The sequence below is a fragment of the Achroia grisella genome, unplaced genomic scaffold, assembly GCF_030625045.1.
Source record: "Achroia grisella isolate CSIRO2021 unplaced genomic scaffold, CSIRO_AGI_Agris_v1 utg1186, whole genome shotgun sequence".
Taxonomy (NCBI): domain Eukaryota; kingdom Metazoa; phylum Arthropoda; class Insecta; order Lepidoptera; family Pyralidae; genus Achroia; species Achroia grisella.
The window spans coordinates 4428269-4446906 of NW_026712592.1; the positions used below are offsets into that span (position 1 = coordinate 4428269).

Here is an 18638-nt window from a genome sequence, read left to right on the forward strand (position 1 = left end):
GAAATTACCTGCCGTCACGCTAACTTAGTCACCTGTAGTGTTAGTAGCTGTATGCTTTTGGTACGCTCGATTTTTAGTACTTTTTAGCTAAGTGATCAGACAAGTTTCTTTTCATATAATATTGTTTCGTCCACTTTTCCTTTCAACGTTGCATTGCAAAGAGTCACACTTCAAAAGATAAGGAATATAGCTCGGAGGTTTGGTTAGAATCTTTCCTTACGTACTCACTTATACATTGATTAAACAAAACAAATGAAACACAGTTTGACCTTTTGCAAAATTCAACTCTAAGTGGATGAAAAGCAGTGGAAAAGTAATATAATTATGATAATGGTAGTTAAACAAAGAAGCGCTTTATTAAATTCTAACTTATTTCATCCTCCTTCCAGCTTTGTTTGCATAACTAGGTAGGTTCGCTACACACACGTCGAACACACACCACTGAGCAAATAAACACTACGCTTTTAGCGTTGGCCCTTATGAGGACGTAACCTAAATTGAATCTATGCAATCACCTTTGTGATGTGCATATGTGAGTGAAATGTTATTCTAATCTATTCTACAACAATGTTTCAAGAGTGTTTCATATAAAATTGTTTAGTTCTAAGTCAGGTACTACACGACTACTATTAAAGTTTTTAGTTGTATTGATTAAATTTTAAGGTTTCTAACCTTAAAATTTAATCAATAGAACTAAAATATGCAATACTAAAAAAAACACGTACACCGTTTTATAAAACAATATTTTTATTCTAAGTGATGCAGGCCTGATACACGGTGTATGTTTATGTATACGCAAGTGCTTTCATAAACAATGGACGTGACAATATGAAAATTATATTAAAATGTAAAGAATAAATCCTAATCTTAAATTGGAGGAAGCCTTGAAAAATCCAACTCTTAACTTCTAAAGAAAGAGATCTGTGGAGCCCACTGAGTATCCTCGTCCCAACATTGGGACATTAGTATACGATGTTATTACTCAGTATTTTAACTTTTTAATGTAAAATGAGAAAGTAGGTAAATAATTATATGATGAATAACAATCATAGTAAATCCAAATAACCAGCTTCATGGTTGTATTAAAAAGCGATGTAGACATGACAATTACTAACGAATTCACAACATGAAATTTTCAACCGTTTAGTTCAACAAATTGCACACTATAAAACAATCAAAAATCACTTCTAACTTCATAAAAATAGAAGTCACACGTCTGCAGACAGATACCCAACATTGGTATAAAAATTTTATGAATCGAGCGAATATCACCACTGCTGCATAGACAACTAAAGAGCTACAGACTGTAAAAACAATGTGGCAGACCGGGTCTTTAACCTGTGGTAACGGAACACCGTTATTTCCCGCGCAATCAATATGGCGTCGTAAAAAGTTAGCAATTGTGCAACTGTCGTTGACTTTTTTGAATATAAAAATCAATTACTTAAATTGCAATACACAAACAGAAAAATTCTTTTGTTACAATCACAACCCATCATTTGTACTGCTAAACGACGTTTAAATGTCATCACGTAAAATTACTTGGAAAGTTTTTATTCAATTAGGCACATTATAATGTTTGGTAGGTACAAGCCAAAGGGACATTTTAATGTATAGTATTTATATGGAGACGCTTATAATTTCTATATACATATATTTGATTGAGTATCTATGTCAGTATATCATAGTCATTAAAACTTACACGAAGGTGAGAGAGCTGAATCATTTACTGTAGATTTTTAATACAACTTAATGAAATATTGTCAACTTCTTATCACTTTATAAAATACTAGCTGTACCCGCGACTTCGTCCGCGTAAAATAGTGACCTTGAGCAAATAATAAAAAATATATATTAATAATCTAACCCAATAAAAAAGTTTCATCGTTCTAGCTTCAAAAATGAAATTTCCATACATAATTCCATACAATTCAATCAACAGCCAAAAACTAAGTTTCAAACTACTATCTTTAAAATGAAGATACTTCCATACATACCATACATACATTACATCTCCCCTTTCAACCCCTTATAACACTTTTTCTTGTTTTTTTTAATGCTACTTATATTAGTGTCATCATGTACCAATGATAAGATGTCGCTATACTGTAACTATTTATGGCTGAGTCCTGTGGCGGTAGGTACTGATATTTTCTCAACAGCCTAAAAAATAGGTTTCAAGTTTCTAGTTTTAAAAAATGACAATACATGCATACATCATTTTAACTCCCCTTTTGACCCTTACAACCCATTTTCATTAATTATATTTAATTAATACGCAAAAAAATAAGATTGAAGCTTAAACTTTTCAAAAATTCCTCTTTCAGTCTCTTATAACCCTTTTTAGCATTAAAAAGTAACCTATGTCCTATCTCAAGATCTAGACTTTAAATTTCATTTAAATCAGTTCAGAAGTTTTGGCTTTTAAGACAGACAGACAGAGTCACTTTCACTTTCATAATATTAGTAAGGTATTTATTAAATAAACTGACCCAAAAAAGCGTAAAAAAAAGCTTCATCGTTCTAGCTTCAAATATGACGAATTTCTATAAAAACTTTTATCTGCTATTTTATTTTACCCCTTGAATGGTGACAATGTGATGTTTACAAATTTAAATATCATATTTGTTTATATTTAATAAACAGTTTAAACATTTCTTTAAATTCTTTTGAAAATTGGTGATCCAGTTGGCCAATAACATAATAAAATTTTGAAAATGGACTTAATAACACAATTATAAAGTAGACTTTCCAAAATATCTAATTTTTTAGTTAAGCCATTATTATAATAAGTGTGTATTCAACCGCATAAAGATAACCTTGCATTACCATTTTCAACCCCTTACAACCCTTTTTTCGCATTAAAAAGTAGCCTATGTCCTTCCTCGGCGTCTAGACTATATGGGTACCAAATTTCATTTAAATCAGTTCAGTAGTTTTGGCGTGAAAGCGAGACAGACAGACAGACAGACAGAGTTACTTTCGCATTTATAATATTAGTAAGGATTAAATAATACAGAAGTCAGCTGACTTTGATAAAGTGATACTCTCATAGAAAATTCATAATGGCTTCGTTTAAGAATAGTTCCTAATAGGATTTGAGGTCCTGGGAGACGGAACACAAATTTAATAATATAAAGACTTTTCTCATTACGTCAAATAGAGTTAGTCTGTAGAAGTGAAATCAACAATAATAATTGATGTTCGACCATACAGAAAATTACGAAACTTAGATTGACCTGTCTATCATAGACAATTTTCCGATTCGTTAACAAGTTGCAGCTTCACTGAGTAGAGATTATTTTATACTTTTAGAGTCTGGTGTGTTATCACTCTAGACTACTAATGCTGTGGTTGTAAGTTCAGATATGTCAAATATACCTTACAATTACAACCTTACGAGATATATTTTACAAAGCACCAGCCTAATCTACTCTATGGTAAGTACTAGCGCTTAGAAGTAGATATAAAATTATAAGATTCAGATGCTGTAAAATATTTAACTTTTTTGGAAAAGTTTTATTTTTAAATTAGTAACACAACCTCAGACATTTTAAATATCGACCGTTATAACAAAATAATAATTGAACAATTTTCAACGATAATGTGTATAGTTATCAACCTAACTGAAAAGTATAAAATATAAGTACTATATATTTTATTAGGAAGTTATTCCTATTGTTTTAACTTACCCCAATCTCTACGAATAATTATTTTATCAGATATAGGTAGTATAAAGTTTAATAAATTGTCTATTACTGACTTGAACAGTCGTCATCAAAACTATGCTAACCCGCTGTTTTAAAAATAAATAATCAACGGACAACACAATACACTTCGGGTAATTACGAATATATATTGCACCCAAGCGAATCCGAAACGGGTTGCTAGTAACTTCATAAACTACTGAGTACCCTTATGCGGCGAGTAACCACAACAAGGAACAAAACTCCCTAAATCACATCTCTACAGTTCCACTAATTGATAATCAATATTATCTAAGCCATTTGGGACAAACAGATTTCTGTATTTACTTTCCAACTGTTACTTGTCCGACTGCAGATTGATCGATTACAGTGGCCACGACACGTTAAAGAAATTGTATAAAAAAACCAAATGAACATTTAAATTTGTAAAGTAGAATGACGTAACAAGTAAATCTATTCATTCTCGATCTCGTATCATCAATATGTTCATACTCAAATACTGACATTTCAGTACCTTTATTTGACTTCTTATGTTTATTATAGAAAAAGCAAGCCTCAACTATTTTTATACGCGTAGATATATTTTTAGTATAAGTTATTTTGTATAATGCAGTGTATAATGTACTTACTTAAACAATTTTAAATTGTTGTGATTAATGTACGGAAGCCTAGTGTTATTTTAATCCAGATTCTTAGTGAGAACGTCAAAGGTTTTGGTGGAAAAAACTTTGACCCTGCAAGATAACGTAATGTGATTTTTGTATTTTTCATAGTAGCTATTTATTACTTAGTAAAAAAATACTTTTCAAATTTTCAAGTAAGTCCCTACTTACATTTAAGCTTTTAAAATAAGGTCCGATTAAGTACTGACATATTTTTTATATATTTTTAATTTAGATTGTAGGCGGTTACCTCCGTCAACTATAAATATTAAATTTAAAAATTTGTAAGGAAAATGTAATTATTTAAGTACTGTATTTTTGTGAGGCTGTATAGATACAGTCATCAATAAGCGGCACAAAAAGAAAGCAACAACACAACAAGCATCGACCATCATACAATTATGATGAACATTTAAGGAAAGCAAACGATTGGGAAAACCAGTGAACGAAGAATGTAAAGACGTGACAATGTTAAATGTAACAGTAAAAAATACCATTGCTTCCTAAATTATAGTTCGCTATATATATTAACTGATACAATTATTTCTTCTTTTTTCCATTTGGCGACGTTTTAAAAAAGAATGTTATGTTTAATTCCAAGCCGACGGAGACACGGGTCACAGTTAGTGTTACTAATTGGTTTGTTTGTTACTTTCACTGTAAAAATATATCTAACGTAATGCATTTAATACTTTAATTGGTGTAGCATACCAGTGATACCGGATGCATTTCCGGTGGCAAGGCTATAATTAAGATTTAATTAAAGACAAACATGTCATTATAATAAAAATATTTATGATAAAAAATTGACATGAGACATTTGAGATTGTACCTGTATGTTCACTGTCTTTAACCTTTTCTTTGTAAGAACTAACATTTGCAAGAGTACCTGATTCGAAAATTAATATTTTATTCCATAACACAATTTTCGATTTACAATCGATAATTAATGTTTTTAATTAACTAACTAACTAACTTTACATATTACCTAAATTTATATTTTTAAATTAAATGATCATTTTTCCACTTTTAAAAAGAACTGTCACTATTATAATAGTTACATATATGTACATATGTAACGTAGATTGAGTATAATAACGTATAAAAAATTTACATCCGAGCACCGGATCACGTTAAAATGTGATTAGCAATTATTATTGTATAATTTCAAAGAAACCACAAGTGTACAATGACATTATTTTCACTAGAAATTGATGACACTATAATTTTTTTGTAGTAAATGTATGTCACAACAGAATATAAGAATCAAGGTTGACTTTTCGCCGACTAAACAACAGGAAGTTGCAAGTAAGCATCAGGTTGTAATTTCACTTTAATTTAACGCTATCTCACGGCGTTGGATATAATTTTCTTAGAAATATGAATGTTTATGCATAGTAAGAATAATCTTTATAATACTAGTGGGAAAGAAGAACTTATTGAGGGTCATTTGATAGACAATTGTACACACTTGGTATAGACATATAATAGTATACAGTGAGGTATATTCTAGTTTGTTAATGAGCTTATTTTTTCTAAACCGTGCAATGGAATTTCATATGGTTATCACTACTTAGAATATAAACAAGAGTGTTTACAACATCCTCTCCACTACTTACAGTACGTACACATATATAAATGTGAAAATGAGTTCGTTTGTTTTTTTACATCCTCTTGATGGTTGAATTTATCATCGTACCGTCCTGTAATTTGCCATGGTGCCTATGTACTAAAGTAACTGATGTATGTAATAAATATCAATATATTCGAACATGCTGATAAAACCACCTATGGTTGACTGGTAGAAAATGCCGCATGGTGTTAGGTTCACCAAATGTACTGTAATATATATTATATTGTGTGCATTAAAGTTAAATAAATATTAAAAAAAACTACCTACTATAAAACCGAGATAAATTGTATTAAAAGAAAAATCAAGTATATATTGAGCAAAACATTGCCGGGTATCGTATTATTATTATTCTCATTTAGTACACTTTGTATAGTTTTGGAAAAGTTCCACTAAGGCGCGGCGGTGCCTCACCCGATCTACTGTTACTAATTGGCATCCTTTACCTTTAGAAGTAACCTTTGTTCAAAGCTCCTTTGTGCTGCATTTTAGAAAGTCGTTTAGCGTTTTCTTTCTAAAATTTGTCTAATTAAGACACAAATGCATTTTGTAGTTGCAACAATGCATTCTTTCATAACAGAGTTCATTACGCTCACATTAGATGCAGTTTCCGTTAGTCGGGATAGATGTAACGTTCAATAAGTTTAACTTTATGATGTGTAGTCGGTCTTGTTGTAAATTAATATCACATATTTCGAAGCAATATCATGATGGGTGAAGCAATAACTTTGTACCCTTTTTTTCGAAAATAACGGCGATGGGGGAGAATGAACTTTAACGCAGCGATTGATGTTTAAAGCGAGAAAGAGTGCAGAAAGCTAATAGTAATTTTTAATAAGGATACTTTCATAAGTAATACAATTATAATTTCATAAAAGCGTTTCAGTGCACTACACACTACTTGTACAATACCTTAACCAGAACCTTAATAACGTTCAAATTTAAGAACTTAAATGCAATATGGTCGAGTTCGATCAATGACACTTAAGTATTATTTTGATTTCAATTCTCATTTTGATATTGTAATATGGCCTATATTCAGATACATTAAAAAAAAACTTAAACATCATGTATTATACTGTATTACTACTACGTATATAACAAAATACACAACTTCTTTTCGCACAGTCGGCATTTTAATGTAGTCTTGTAAGTCAACGTAATCCCTAACAATATTAACAGTGACGTTTAAACTACGATTTACTATCTGCTTACCCTCTAACAGAGCTGTGGCGGATTTACGATCTCATAACCCACCCAGTAAAGAAGATTAAGTTTAGTGTAGGGTAGCCGGTTCATTTCCTTGGTCGAAGTACTTTACACCGTATAAATGCGATATTTTTTTTGCAATTAAGTGAGTATACCTATTCCTGTAATATCAAATGAGAGGGTTATAGGAGTTTTCAATAACAACTCCTATAACCCTCCCATTTGATATTGTATTGAAAACAAAATGTGCGACCGGTCAAATCAAAAGATAATACTTTTTGTTTGGTAATATTTTCGTAAAATTTGAACAGATTTTGACGGTTTATTTTATAATTCCAACTCCTGTTGTACCCTACTAAAATGGATCAATTAAATTAATGAATATCAATATTACAATTTATTATATAATTTAATTACACTACACTAAGATTCCCTAAGTATCTATATGTGTGAAGGTCTCGGAGGTCTAGCGGTTTAGCACACCTATTTACTTCCGATGGTCGCGGGTTCGAATCCTCGCAAGGTGCAAACTTTTGTATTAATGAGTATGTTTGTTTGTATCGGTCTGGGTATTTTCTATTTAGATTATAGATGAATTTACAAAAAACTCTAAGTATTTATATCATCATTCTAATACCCATAACACAAACTCAACATACAACATGGGACTAGATGGCGCTGTGTTAATTGTCCAGGGTTATTTATTTATTATTATTATTATATGTGTACCTACATGATGCTCTAGCTTACTTCGTAAGAGTGCACTGAAGTGGTCTGATGTATACTCTATACATACTTAAATGTATGAAATATAATGATCGACAAGTATAATATTTTGTTTCAGAAAAAGAACCATCTTCAAACGGTATTTGAACATAGGATCACTATGACGTAAAGCACAGCTAAAAAAATATGCTTTATTGGTCAGCAAAACTCAGTCTACCACAAAATTGACGTCGCGTAAAAATGGATTTTTTATTTAAAAAAATCGGTTCCAAGTTTACCTTCAAATGGTGTGAAAAGAAGCGCTAATTTTATTTCCTTTAACTGCCATTTATCATAGACGCCCTACTACACAAACGGATAGGGTTGTCAATTTACAATAAAAATAATAAATAGTTATAAGTTAGGGTTTAAGATAAAATTGTTGTGCATAAAGTTAAGGGCGTAGAATAAAAAATATCTTTAAATAATATTTTTTTTATACAGGAATACCTACAGAAATCTATGGAATCCCACTCACGCGTGATATGTTTTAGATGTAGCATAGACATAATGCGATAGTACGTGCATGCACTTACCGACTTTCATCATTTTTTAATCTATTATGAAAACTGATGCAACATTGTTTTTAATTATGAAATTACCTGAAAAAAAATATATTATTAGGTTGTTTCTAAGAATCAATCAATGAAATATCAATAATAATAATAAATTATTTTAGTAATCATATATTTTATATTTAGTAGTCAATATTTATTTTTCAATGATAACCGAAAATTTTATACCAAACAATATACGGAACCCTAAAAAGACAACCCTAGCAAGGACTGAACACGATGGATGAACTCAGTGTCTCTAATTGCTTTTAAAGTTGCCCATTCGTCTTGCACTCCCTATAGACTATATTCACAGTATTTGTAGGGTCTGGCAGATGACAAATAAGTTACCTCTCGCTTTATACTTAAAACTCAAAACCTTGAATACAATGTTATATTTGACTTTATTCCACGATATTTTATATTCATTATTATTTTTATTAAATGTTTATTTATCAACAGATCGTAATCAAGAATGCAATTTATATTTTATACCTAATATAAATAAACTGCTAAAATTAAGTGTTACATAATTTTTTCCGGTTGATTACAAAAAATACCAACAGAAAGTGTATGTTAAAAACTACATAAAAGATATCAATCTATTACGAAAAAACTGAATTACATAAATCTATAACCGTGTGCCGAGTATACAATAGCGCGGAACGTATTCACTTTCTGTTACCCGCGCGCGTGGGAAGAATATTGTTGTAGCAACACTATATATTGGCGGATTATGGGGTAATTACAGTTTTCTTGACGTTTCTAACGTCAAGTAAGTTAATTATTAGGTGTAAAACTTGTAAAAAATTATAACCTCTCAACTGTAAAGTGGTCTTGTAGTCTGTTACTATTACAATTAATAAGAGTGGAATCATGGCTAATGGCAGCACAAGTCTCCGGTGTCAGAAGAGGAATAAGAAGAAAACAGTAGTTTTATTTTATGAGTAGGTTAAAAATCGTATTACACAATGTTAAGAAATTCCTTTATGGATATATTACGCAATAGGTAATTTAGTCAATTAGGCAATTCTGAGTATAACAATTAAATCGAGTGCTGCAGAGCTCGGTCTACCTCAATATAGTATAAGTACCTCCTTATATAAAAGTATTCAAGATCTCAAGATAAACAATACAAAAATTTAATTACAAAGGTAACATTGCACCGAAATTTTTAGGAGGTCCCATCGAAATTCGAACTCATTACTCCTCTGAACTGGGCTAACTGAGTACTAGGTCATCAGGTCACGATTTCGCGTGACGGTCTCAAAATTCTAAAGTATTAATTGCAATATAGGTATCCACATACTTGAGTACGTTGGTAAAAGAATAAACTCCTAAGGATGTTTGAAAAAATGAAACAAATTTTACTTCACCTTGTTTCATTAAATTATCTATCCTATCCTATCACGATTCAATGATAAATCACTGATTAAAATCCAACCGGCTGTATGAATGATAAGAGGGAATAAAGAATATTACACATACATGTACTACATATAATAATAGCATGATAAGAAAAAAGATAATACTAAAAAAAAACATGTGCCCACAGTTTATTCGTTAGATTACTACTTTAGACATTTTTAAAATAAAATAATTTTTTTACAACTTCTTAATTACTTATTTTTTGTTTATGGTCTGCATTATAACTTTTCTTTCTCTCTGATGTTCAAGTACGGGATCCCGACACTCGACAGGTCTATACACTCACTCTTTTTATAAACATTTTTAAGTGTTGCGATGTCGCAAAAAACGCCCTTGAAAGATGCTACCTGCTTCGAACGGTGAGGTCGTGATAGGGCTGTGCACTTGTACACTGTACACGTGGTATTTCGCACCTTTTATTTTCACAGCGACCCACCCTGTCCTTTCCATTCAATTTATATTTTACTTGCAAATGTCCAGATTTCAATAGCGACGTATCTACTGGGTTGTATTTGTTAGCAATTTCATGAAAGGTAAATGCTCTTTAGAGACTACTGAATGTAATGCTACTATAGCACATGCTGATACGGGTTGTCGAAACATTTGTTATGAAATTTGTCGTTCTTTTCCTAGAATTGACCCTTAACTCTTATGTATATGGGTGTCGTTGTCTTCACGTTTATTGTTACATCTTATCTTATATATATCGGCCTCAGTGGTCTACCGGTTTGGCATATTGCTTTACTTCCGATGATCCCGGGTTCGATACTCGCACGGTACCTACATTTGTATTCATGAGTATGATTGTTTGTATCAGTATGGATTTACAAAAACAAAAAAAATATCTGTGTTTATATATGTTGTCTAATACCCCTAACACAAGCTCTACTTAGCTTGGGATTAGGTGAGGTTATGTGAATCGTCCAGAGGTATTATTGTTATTATCAGATTTTTTTGTGTAACTGGAATGATAAATAAGCTAACATCCAGCACACACATTGACATTCCGGAGAATTAATGTATAATATCTCTGTTTCCTGTAACTTCAGTATCTCTCTTTTCAACCAACACACGACAAAACTTGGCAGCTGAAATAGGTGAGATAGGTATCCGCGCTCAAGCGACTTTGATCAAAGTGTATCAGAACTATTTAATTAATTATTAATAAAGTAGATAATAAATTAAATATTAATTGTGGACAACCCTAAATACTCGGACTAAGATGGAGGTATGCTGAGGGGAGAATTGGAGAAAGGCTGTTAAATTACTTTAAAAATAGTCGCTTCTGTGTCCGCCATTACGGATCATTAATATTTTCCAGAGATAAATTTGTTTTTTACATTACATTTTTAACTGGCGTTCAAAAAGGTAGGTCTTAAGTCTCGTGTTCATTTATTCTATCGTCAGAACAGGTTAGAAGCATTTCCTAACAAATATGTTGAATAATATTATAAGCCAGAATAAATAGTTGAGTTTTAACTAAACTAGGAATAAACTGACTGGCGCTTCTTTTATTAAAACCAAAACGCAAATAAAAATATAGTTCTCTCCACATAGCAGCCCAGACAATAATTACTTAACGCTATTAGTTCTATGAATTTTATTCAGTTCAATTTCATTTCTTAGTAACACAAAAGTGGTCGAAATGATACCACCTATTAGAGAGCGACGACACTATGCGTAAGAGAGAGAAAGGCTACGCATGTCTATCCTAGAAGGTCTAAACCGGTCCTGAGTCCACTTTCAAGAACCAGTGAACCATGTTTCTGGTTTGTCGAGGCACCGGAAAGCGAAGTATCGATACTAGGAAACTGTTTGAGGAGTTTCGTTAGTGACGTTTTAGGCACACAATTTGGATAGATGAACCACTTATATAATAAGAAAAAAAGCGCTTCACGGCTATAATACGGATAAGGACCGTAATATAAAATGTTGTTAAGATTATCTCTCCAATAGTTTTTATTCGAACTATGCTAATGTTGTTTGCTGTGGCTTTTACAGCTTCACCCAACTATAGGAAGCGAGTGCAGATGGCAATCCAAACCCGCTGCCTGACGATTACCACTTTAATCTGAGGGCACCGCTAGGAGTTCGAACCTGGGCTCAGGCCGTCGTTATTTCGATCCCCTTAGGTATCAACGGAGGATCGATAGGAGGGATTAACATATAAGAACAAAGTGGGTATACTCCGTTCCATTAGTATTTACAAAAAATATAAACAAACAAATTATTTGTTGTGTGGTTCATAGTGTACATTTAAGTGCATATTTTACATGTATGTATTATTGCATACTGGTAGTACTTCGATGACCTTTCATCATACATGTCCATTTTATCCATTTTTCTCGAGTTTCACGCTTCGCCGAGTCTTTATAGCTTCTAATAAATATTAATACATATGACAGACGAAATACAAAATAGAACAGTACCTAATGTTTATGTAAATATAATTAAAATCATATAGAGGTAAATAGATACTATGAAGAATACCAAGTAGACAGTTTTTGTCCTAGCGTCGTGTTTATTCTTTTAGCTAAATTTTTCTGGATACGTCCATCTCGCTCTCACGGTCGAAGTTACCAGATAGATTACACATATAATACACAAAAAAGAGAAGAAGTTTCATTTAAAGAAATAAAAAACATAAAGACAATATTTATGTTTATAGTTGACTATCATTTGTTCTCTCGACTTCTTAAAGGCTTACGTTACTAAGTATCCCAGTTTTGTCCTAGCGTCTGTTTACTTTTTTAGCTGTATCGTTCTGGATACGTCTACCTCGATCTCACGCTCAAATGATCGAAATACCCTCGTAGATTACGACTACATAAAAGCGAAAGATGTTCACTCAAAGAAATAAAAATAAATATATATACGAAATTTATGTTTATAGTTGACTATCATTTGTTCTCTCGACTTTTTAAACGTCATATAATAGCGGATCACATTACAAGACAGAAGATAACATATCGTTACGACTGTTATCCTAAATGAGGTTGTCAGAGGAATTGCCCACTGTCGTTTTGGTGAACGCGTCCACGTTTGGCTGTGTATATTTGAATCCACATTGCGAATCAACCGCCTTTTTAAGAATTATATTATTTGGATTGATATCTATGTTTCCTCCACATGATAGTCAATCAGAAATATAAATAATCAAACAAAGTTTTTTTATTTTGGTGTTGGCTAGATAAGGACTCACTACCTCTTGAGCGTAATTCAGGGTAGGAAAACACTAGCCCACGACGTTTTCAAAGACAGATATTTTTTATTACATTTAGTTTTAGTACTCTCAAATATTAGGAATGTGAAGGTTCGCAAAGATGTTGTAAGTTTGTTGTTAACAACAACAAAAACCAACAAACTTTAAAATTTAGACAGACTAATGTTCATGAACCACCAACCAACCATCATCATTATTATCTGCTTCTTCCTTATTGCATTTAATGGGGGGTCTGTTTAATATTAATTTATGTATTCCGATGACGAAGTCGCCGGTACAGTGCTCAATGTGTATAATATGTCGGAGATTTACGAAGCAAAGGGAACTCTTATTCTGTAACTGATATTTGTGAAAGAATTTATTAATATGTCAAATATCAATTAAAGTAAAGGCATATTAAAAAATTCTTCCACAAATATCAGTGTTTCATCACTCGTATCAAATAGCGATGAGGAGACGCCTTTGTTCAGGCCTAACTTAAAAAAACCAGAGGGAACTCTTGCGGAAACTAACATACCAGTGGTTATGCTACTGAGTATATGAAGCACTTTTATGTAACCAAAAATAGAGCAACGGTAATGAAAGTGACCACATTTAAGATGGTACGGTTTGATGGTCGCAACCTCTTTGCTTTTTGATCGTAAAACATTGCAACAGAAACCAACAATCAAATAAGTGTTTATATACTTACTTACGTTATATATATTACATACTACATTATAAACACACCTACTTCGAGAATTTGATTAGACCGGTAGCCAACTTCAATATCACAAAATAATTATAGAATCATTGTGGTTTAGATTGTAAACAGTGTCATTTGTTAAAAGAACCATTAAAATAAGTGTACTTTCAGTTTAACTATCTATAGCCTAACACGCGTACATAAAATTTCATTTTTATAAAGTTGATTGAATACTTTATACGGCTAGGTTCTTTGTCATACCGGATTAATAACTAAATAAATATGCTATGAAAAATAAAGTAAACTACAATGATAATTTGCCTATAATTGAAACATTTTAACATATTTCCTGACTGACAGTACGTTTATTAAGACTTATCACAAGACATTCTCAGTGTTACTGTCACCAGTGCTGTGACAATCTATTAATTCCTAATATCTATAATTAATTGCCATTAAGAACACTTTCATTTCAATAATCCCTCACTTTCATATGTCTCTACCTATCTATTATACCAGACGCCTATTAAGGACCAAGCCAAATAAGAAATATACACGACGTCTGGAAAACATCTAACAATACGGTAGATTATAAATAATTAAGGTTGACGATAAAATGATATCATGTGATGCAATTATACTTAATTTAATACATATAATATCAATCTTACATTAATATTATAACATTATTATTATACCTTCTTAACGTATTTAAAATTTTAATTTATGCCATTTTAATTATAATTTATTTCTAAATTCTAATACGCAAATAGTAACACTGATTATCGTTTATTCACCTTTAAAATTCCCTTTAGTATTATAAATTGTAATTTTTATAAAATAGTAGGTATTCAGAATTTAGTCATGGTGTAACAGGCGTCCTAGGCTACGGTAACCTTTTATCATCAGATGGGCCGTATGCTTGTTTGCCCCTAGGGTACCTTCATCTACAAAAAAAACTACGGAGATATATATTTTTTAATGAAATCAGATTATTTTATTACATAACTAGCTACTCGCCCCCGCTTCGCACGGGTGTACATGTATTATACATATAAACCTTCCTCTTGAATCACTCTATCTATTAAAAACCGCTTCAAAATCCGTTGGGTAGTTTTAAAGAATTAAGTATGTATATAGGGAGTAGGGACGGATAGACAGTGACAGCGACTTTGTTTTATACTGTGTAGTGATAATGATTGCGTATTAAATGTTATCTTATTTTCAGACAGGAACAAGGGGCAAGTTCAGACTTTTTATTGTATTTATATTTTTAACAGTCGTAAAGTTTATTGTCTATCCCATCTGGTATAGTTCGCAGGTGGGATAGTCAGAGACATTCTCAAATGTCGACATCATGGTGAACTCAAACTTGGCATGTCCATATTTATATATATTTGAACCCAATTTGAAAGGGCGCGAACTTACTGCGTCTCTTGGCATAAATTGGTTTCATATCTGTATTCCCATCACCGAAGAGAATCAGCAGTATCAATGCTTAAGTAGGTAGGTAGTCTTTTGTGTCAGCCAAATTAGAACTCATGGACCCTACATAAAGAATGTACAGATTTTTATCTGTAAAAAAAATGTACAAGAAAATCACTTTGTAATAGGTTAGTACGGATCCATTACGAGTAGGTAGGAGTTTAAATTATAATATTGTGTACTATCAACTTCGTAAGTATATAAATTTCTTAAAATAGGTACATCGCATCCAATCCCATCTATGCATATCCTTCGTACCTACCTAAACAAGTTAACTTTTTAAATTATGAATGTAAGGTAGGTGCACAGAAACGAGCAACAAAAGAAACAACACATGTACCTATCTCTTTACCGGACTACAACAGCCAGGTAGAAATTTATGTGTCGCATTGTATACTTACCTACATAATTGTTCCGAAACAAAGAATACTTCTACCTACACAGTTCTTTTATTTGAAATCTAAAATAAATATATTTTTATATTTACAACACGCATCATTATATACGTACGGAGCGTAAGATACCTGGAATGGTAACTTAAGGTATACCCTTACGTACAGTACCTAGGTAGTTCACAAAATGCGACAATAAAATTTGTACCTTAAATTTATTTTTACTTGTACTTTAAATTTATTTTTATTCACAGGAAAGTTAATATGGATAACTATAGATAAAGAAGATAGCAAATTTAGATAATAAATTCATTACCTAGATTCGAAGATAGCGCTGTTCCAATCCACAAGTGAGTCACTGCACTTTTACTACTTTCAAAGTTAAATACTTTCGACACAAAGTTTTTTGAACTGTAACGTAATTATTTTACGGTCGGACGCGGCACTGGGATCACCCACGCCACACCTCGGTACTTTCGAACCGGTTCTAAATGGATCGACGTAAAAGTAGGCTCGGAATAGACGGGAACGGAGCGTATCCTCCCTACGAACTTTACGACTGAACTGGTAGTAGAAAAAAAAGCAATTGCAGTGTTGCTAGTTGTACATTTCAATTTGTACTGTGTAACTTTTATTACTTTTTTGTATGCGTTAACATTCAAATAGTTGTTCACTAGTTAATATTTATTGTTTTTACGTTAAAAAGATTAAAAGATCGCAAATCATCCATTAAGACCGAGAAAGGTTATGGAAACAATCAAGGCAAAATAATTAGATTAATATATTTTTGGTTTTCAATTACGTTAGCTTTCTTTCTTTTAGATTACTATTATATCAATATCAAAAAGTGGCAATCAAAAGTAATTTGATTTATAACATATATTATTCGTATGTGTACATTCATAATAATAACAGTAATTACTATAAAACAAACGAAAATAAACCGTTTTTGTCGCAAAATCCAAAATCCAAAGTGCAAATTATATATCTATAATTGCTACTAAACTAATTATAAAGTTTATAGCTGTAGCATTCGCACCAATCCGAAATAGCGGTGGCTTTATGCTACATAGGGACTATTACGTATACGAATAAATCAATGTTCTAAAACTCGTTGACAATAGCAAATATAATGCACACACCTTGTTCTGCTAATGCCTTCGATGAACATCCACCTTCGGTAGATCCGGTCTTTGAAGACGTGAGGTGAGGTTGAATGCAGAGATAATTTTCGAAACGATAGACATACACCTGCGCCGTAGTCACAGATACAACTGGGCGTGGTGCATGGCAGCTTGTACGACTGCTATTGCTATGCGTTGCGAGTAATAAACATCGACATTGAGGGTATATATAAAAAAACTAACGATAAAATTAATCTAGAAAGTTCGCGACGAAAAAATTATAGAAACAATTATATTACCTACTTATAATTTAGATAATTCACTTGTACGTGATTTTCAAGGGAATTACCTAAATTATAAATAGTGTAAGTGTTGTATGTAGTAGTTTTTATAAATGTTTAACATTACATTACATATTTTCAAAGTAAATCTTAAGCTATAGAAATTAAATTATTATTTCTAGAACTTGCTGTTACAGTTTCTGTTACGAATTATATACATATACGAGTAATTAACTCATATCGATTTGAAAGGTATAACGTGTAACCAGTACAAATTGATTGAAATCCTGAATATAATACAATGTATTATTAATAATACATAAAAACTACAAGACATGTAGCAAATTTCTACGATGACAACACTGCTAAACAACTTTCATCGCTCACTCGGCACTTATCGGGCCTACTCGGACTTATTCGGGTCCGTTATGGTTCGAAGATTTATAAAAACGGTTAGTTCATAGGTTCATAACAGGTTTAAACACACTAATTTTGATAAACTATACATACTGCGATTACAGAAAAAATATTGTTAATCCTTTTCTTAGTTAAAACTAAACTTTAGCACCTGAGAGAATCTAATCGAATGGATTCTAAAGAAGGAGAAAGGACTTACCTGATTTCATTTTTAACCTATCAGTCTTAGTGACTATTCAGTTGTTAGCACAGGCGAGTGCAACATTTTCGGATCGGATCAAAAATAAATATAGTAATTATTTAATATACACCACTTTGTTGTACCTAATTTTATGTTTTAGGCAATTATCTTTATTTAGTGTTCGTAAATACAATGGGACCGACATTATCATTTTAGTATACGAAAGTCCATTAGAAACATAAAGAGAAAATGTTTTTATAGAATAGAATAGAATAGAATAGAATAGAAAATCATTTATTCAAATAAACTTACATTGAAGCACTTTTGAATAGTCATAACATTTTTTTTTTTTTAATCTACCGCTCATTTTATATTATATATAAAGAAAGCTCTTTTAAATAATTTATTCTTACTTACAATTTAAAAGTGTGTATACAAAACCGATTAGCACTAATTCAATTAAATACTCAAAAAGAAAAAAATATTGTAATCAACGTAACGTCATAGTGATGGGGACCAGTCCCTACAAGCAGCACCCGTTCACGAGTATATATATTATATATAAAGAAGAAAATTTATAAAAGCGTAATCAACGTAACGTAATGGGGACCTTTTGAAGGACATATCCCTAAAATACGGCGTATTAGCAATAGCTCCCTTTATAACGGGTTTATGTATAATTGTATACTAGAGATGCCACGAATATTCAGTTTCTACTCTGTATTCAGTTGAATATCAAATACTAATTCATGAAAAAATGCAAAATATTATATATATATTAAATAGATATTAGTTGTGACCGCGATTTCACCCGCGTTAAATTTCAATATAAAATGTAGCCTATGTGTTATTCTGATGCATAATGGGTATTACTGTAAAGTTTCATCAAATCCGT

At 31.7% G+C, this 18638-nt stretch overlaps 1 protein-coding gene across 6 annotated transcripts in view; it reads right to left on the reverse strand.

The window, feature by feature from the left end:
• The window catches only part of LOC131854481 (fasciclin-3), a 129524-nt gene extending 113224 nt beyond the window's left edge, over positions 1–16300 (reverse strand). For all 6 annotated transcript variants that reach the window (XM_059205608.1, XM_059205610.1, XM_059205609.1 and 3 more), the window contains exon 1: positions 16057–16300. The gene's annotated coding sequence lies outside the window, so the exon portion shown is untranslated. The remainder of the gene's footprint in view (positions 1–16056) is intronic.
• Between the last annotated feature and the right edge of the window lie 2338 nt (positions 16301–18638).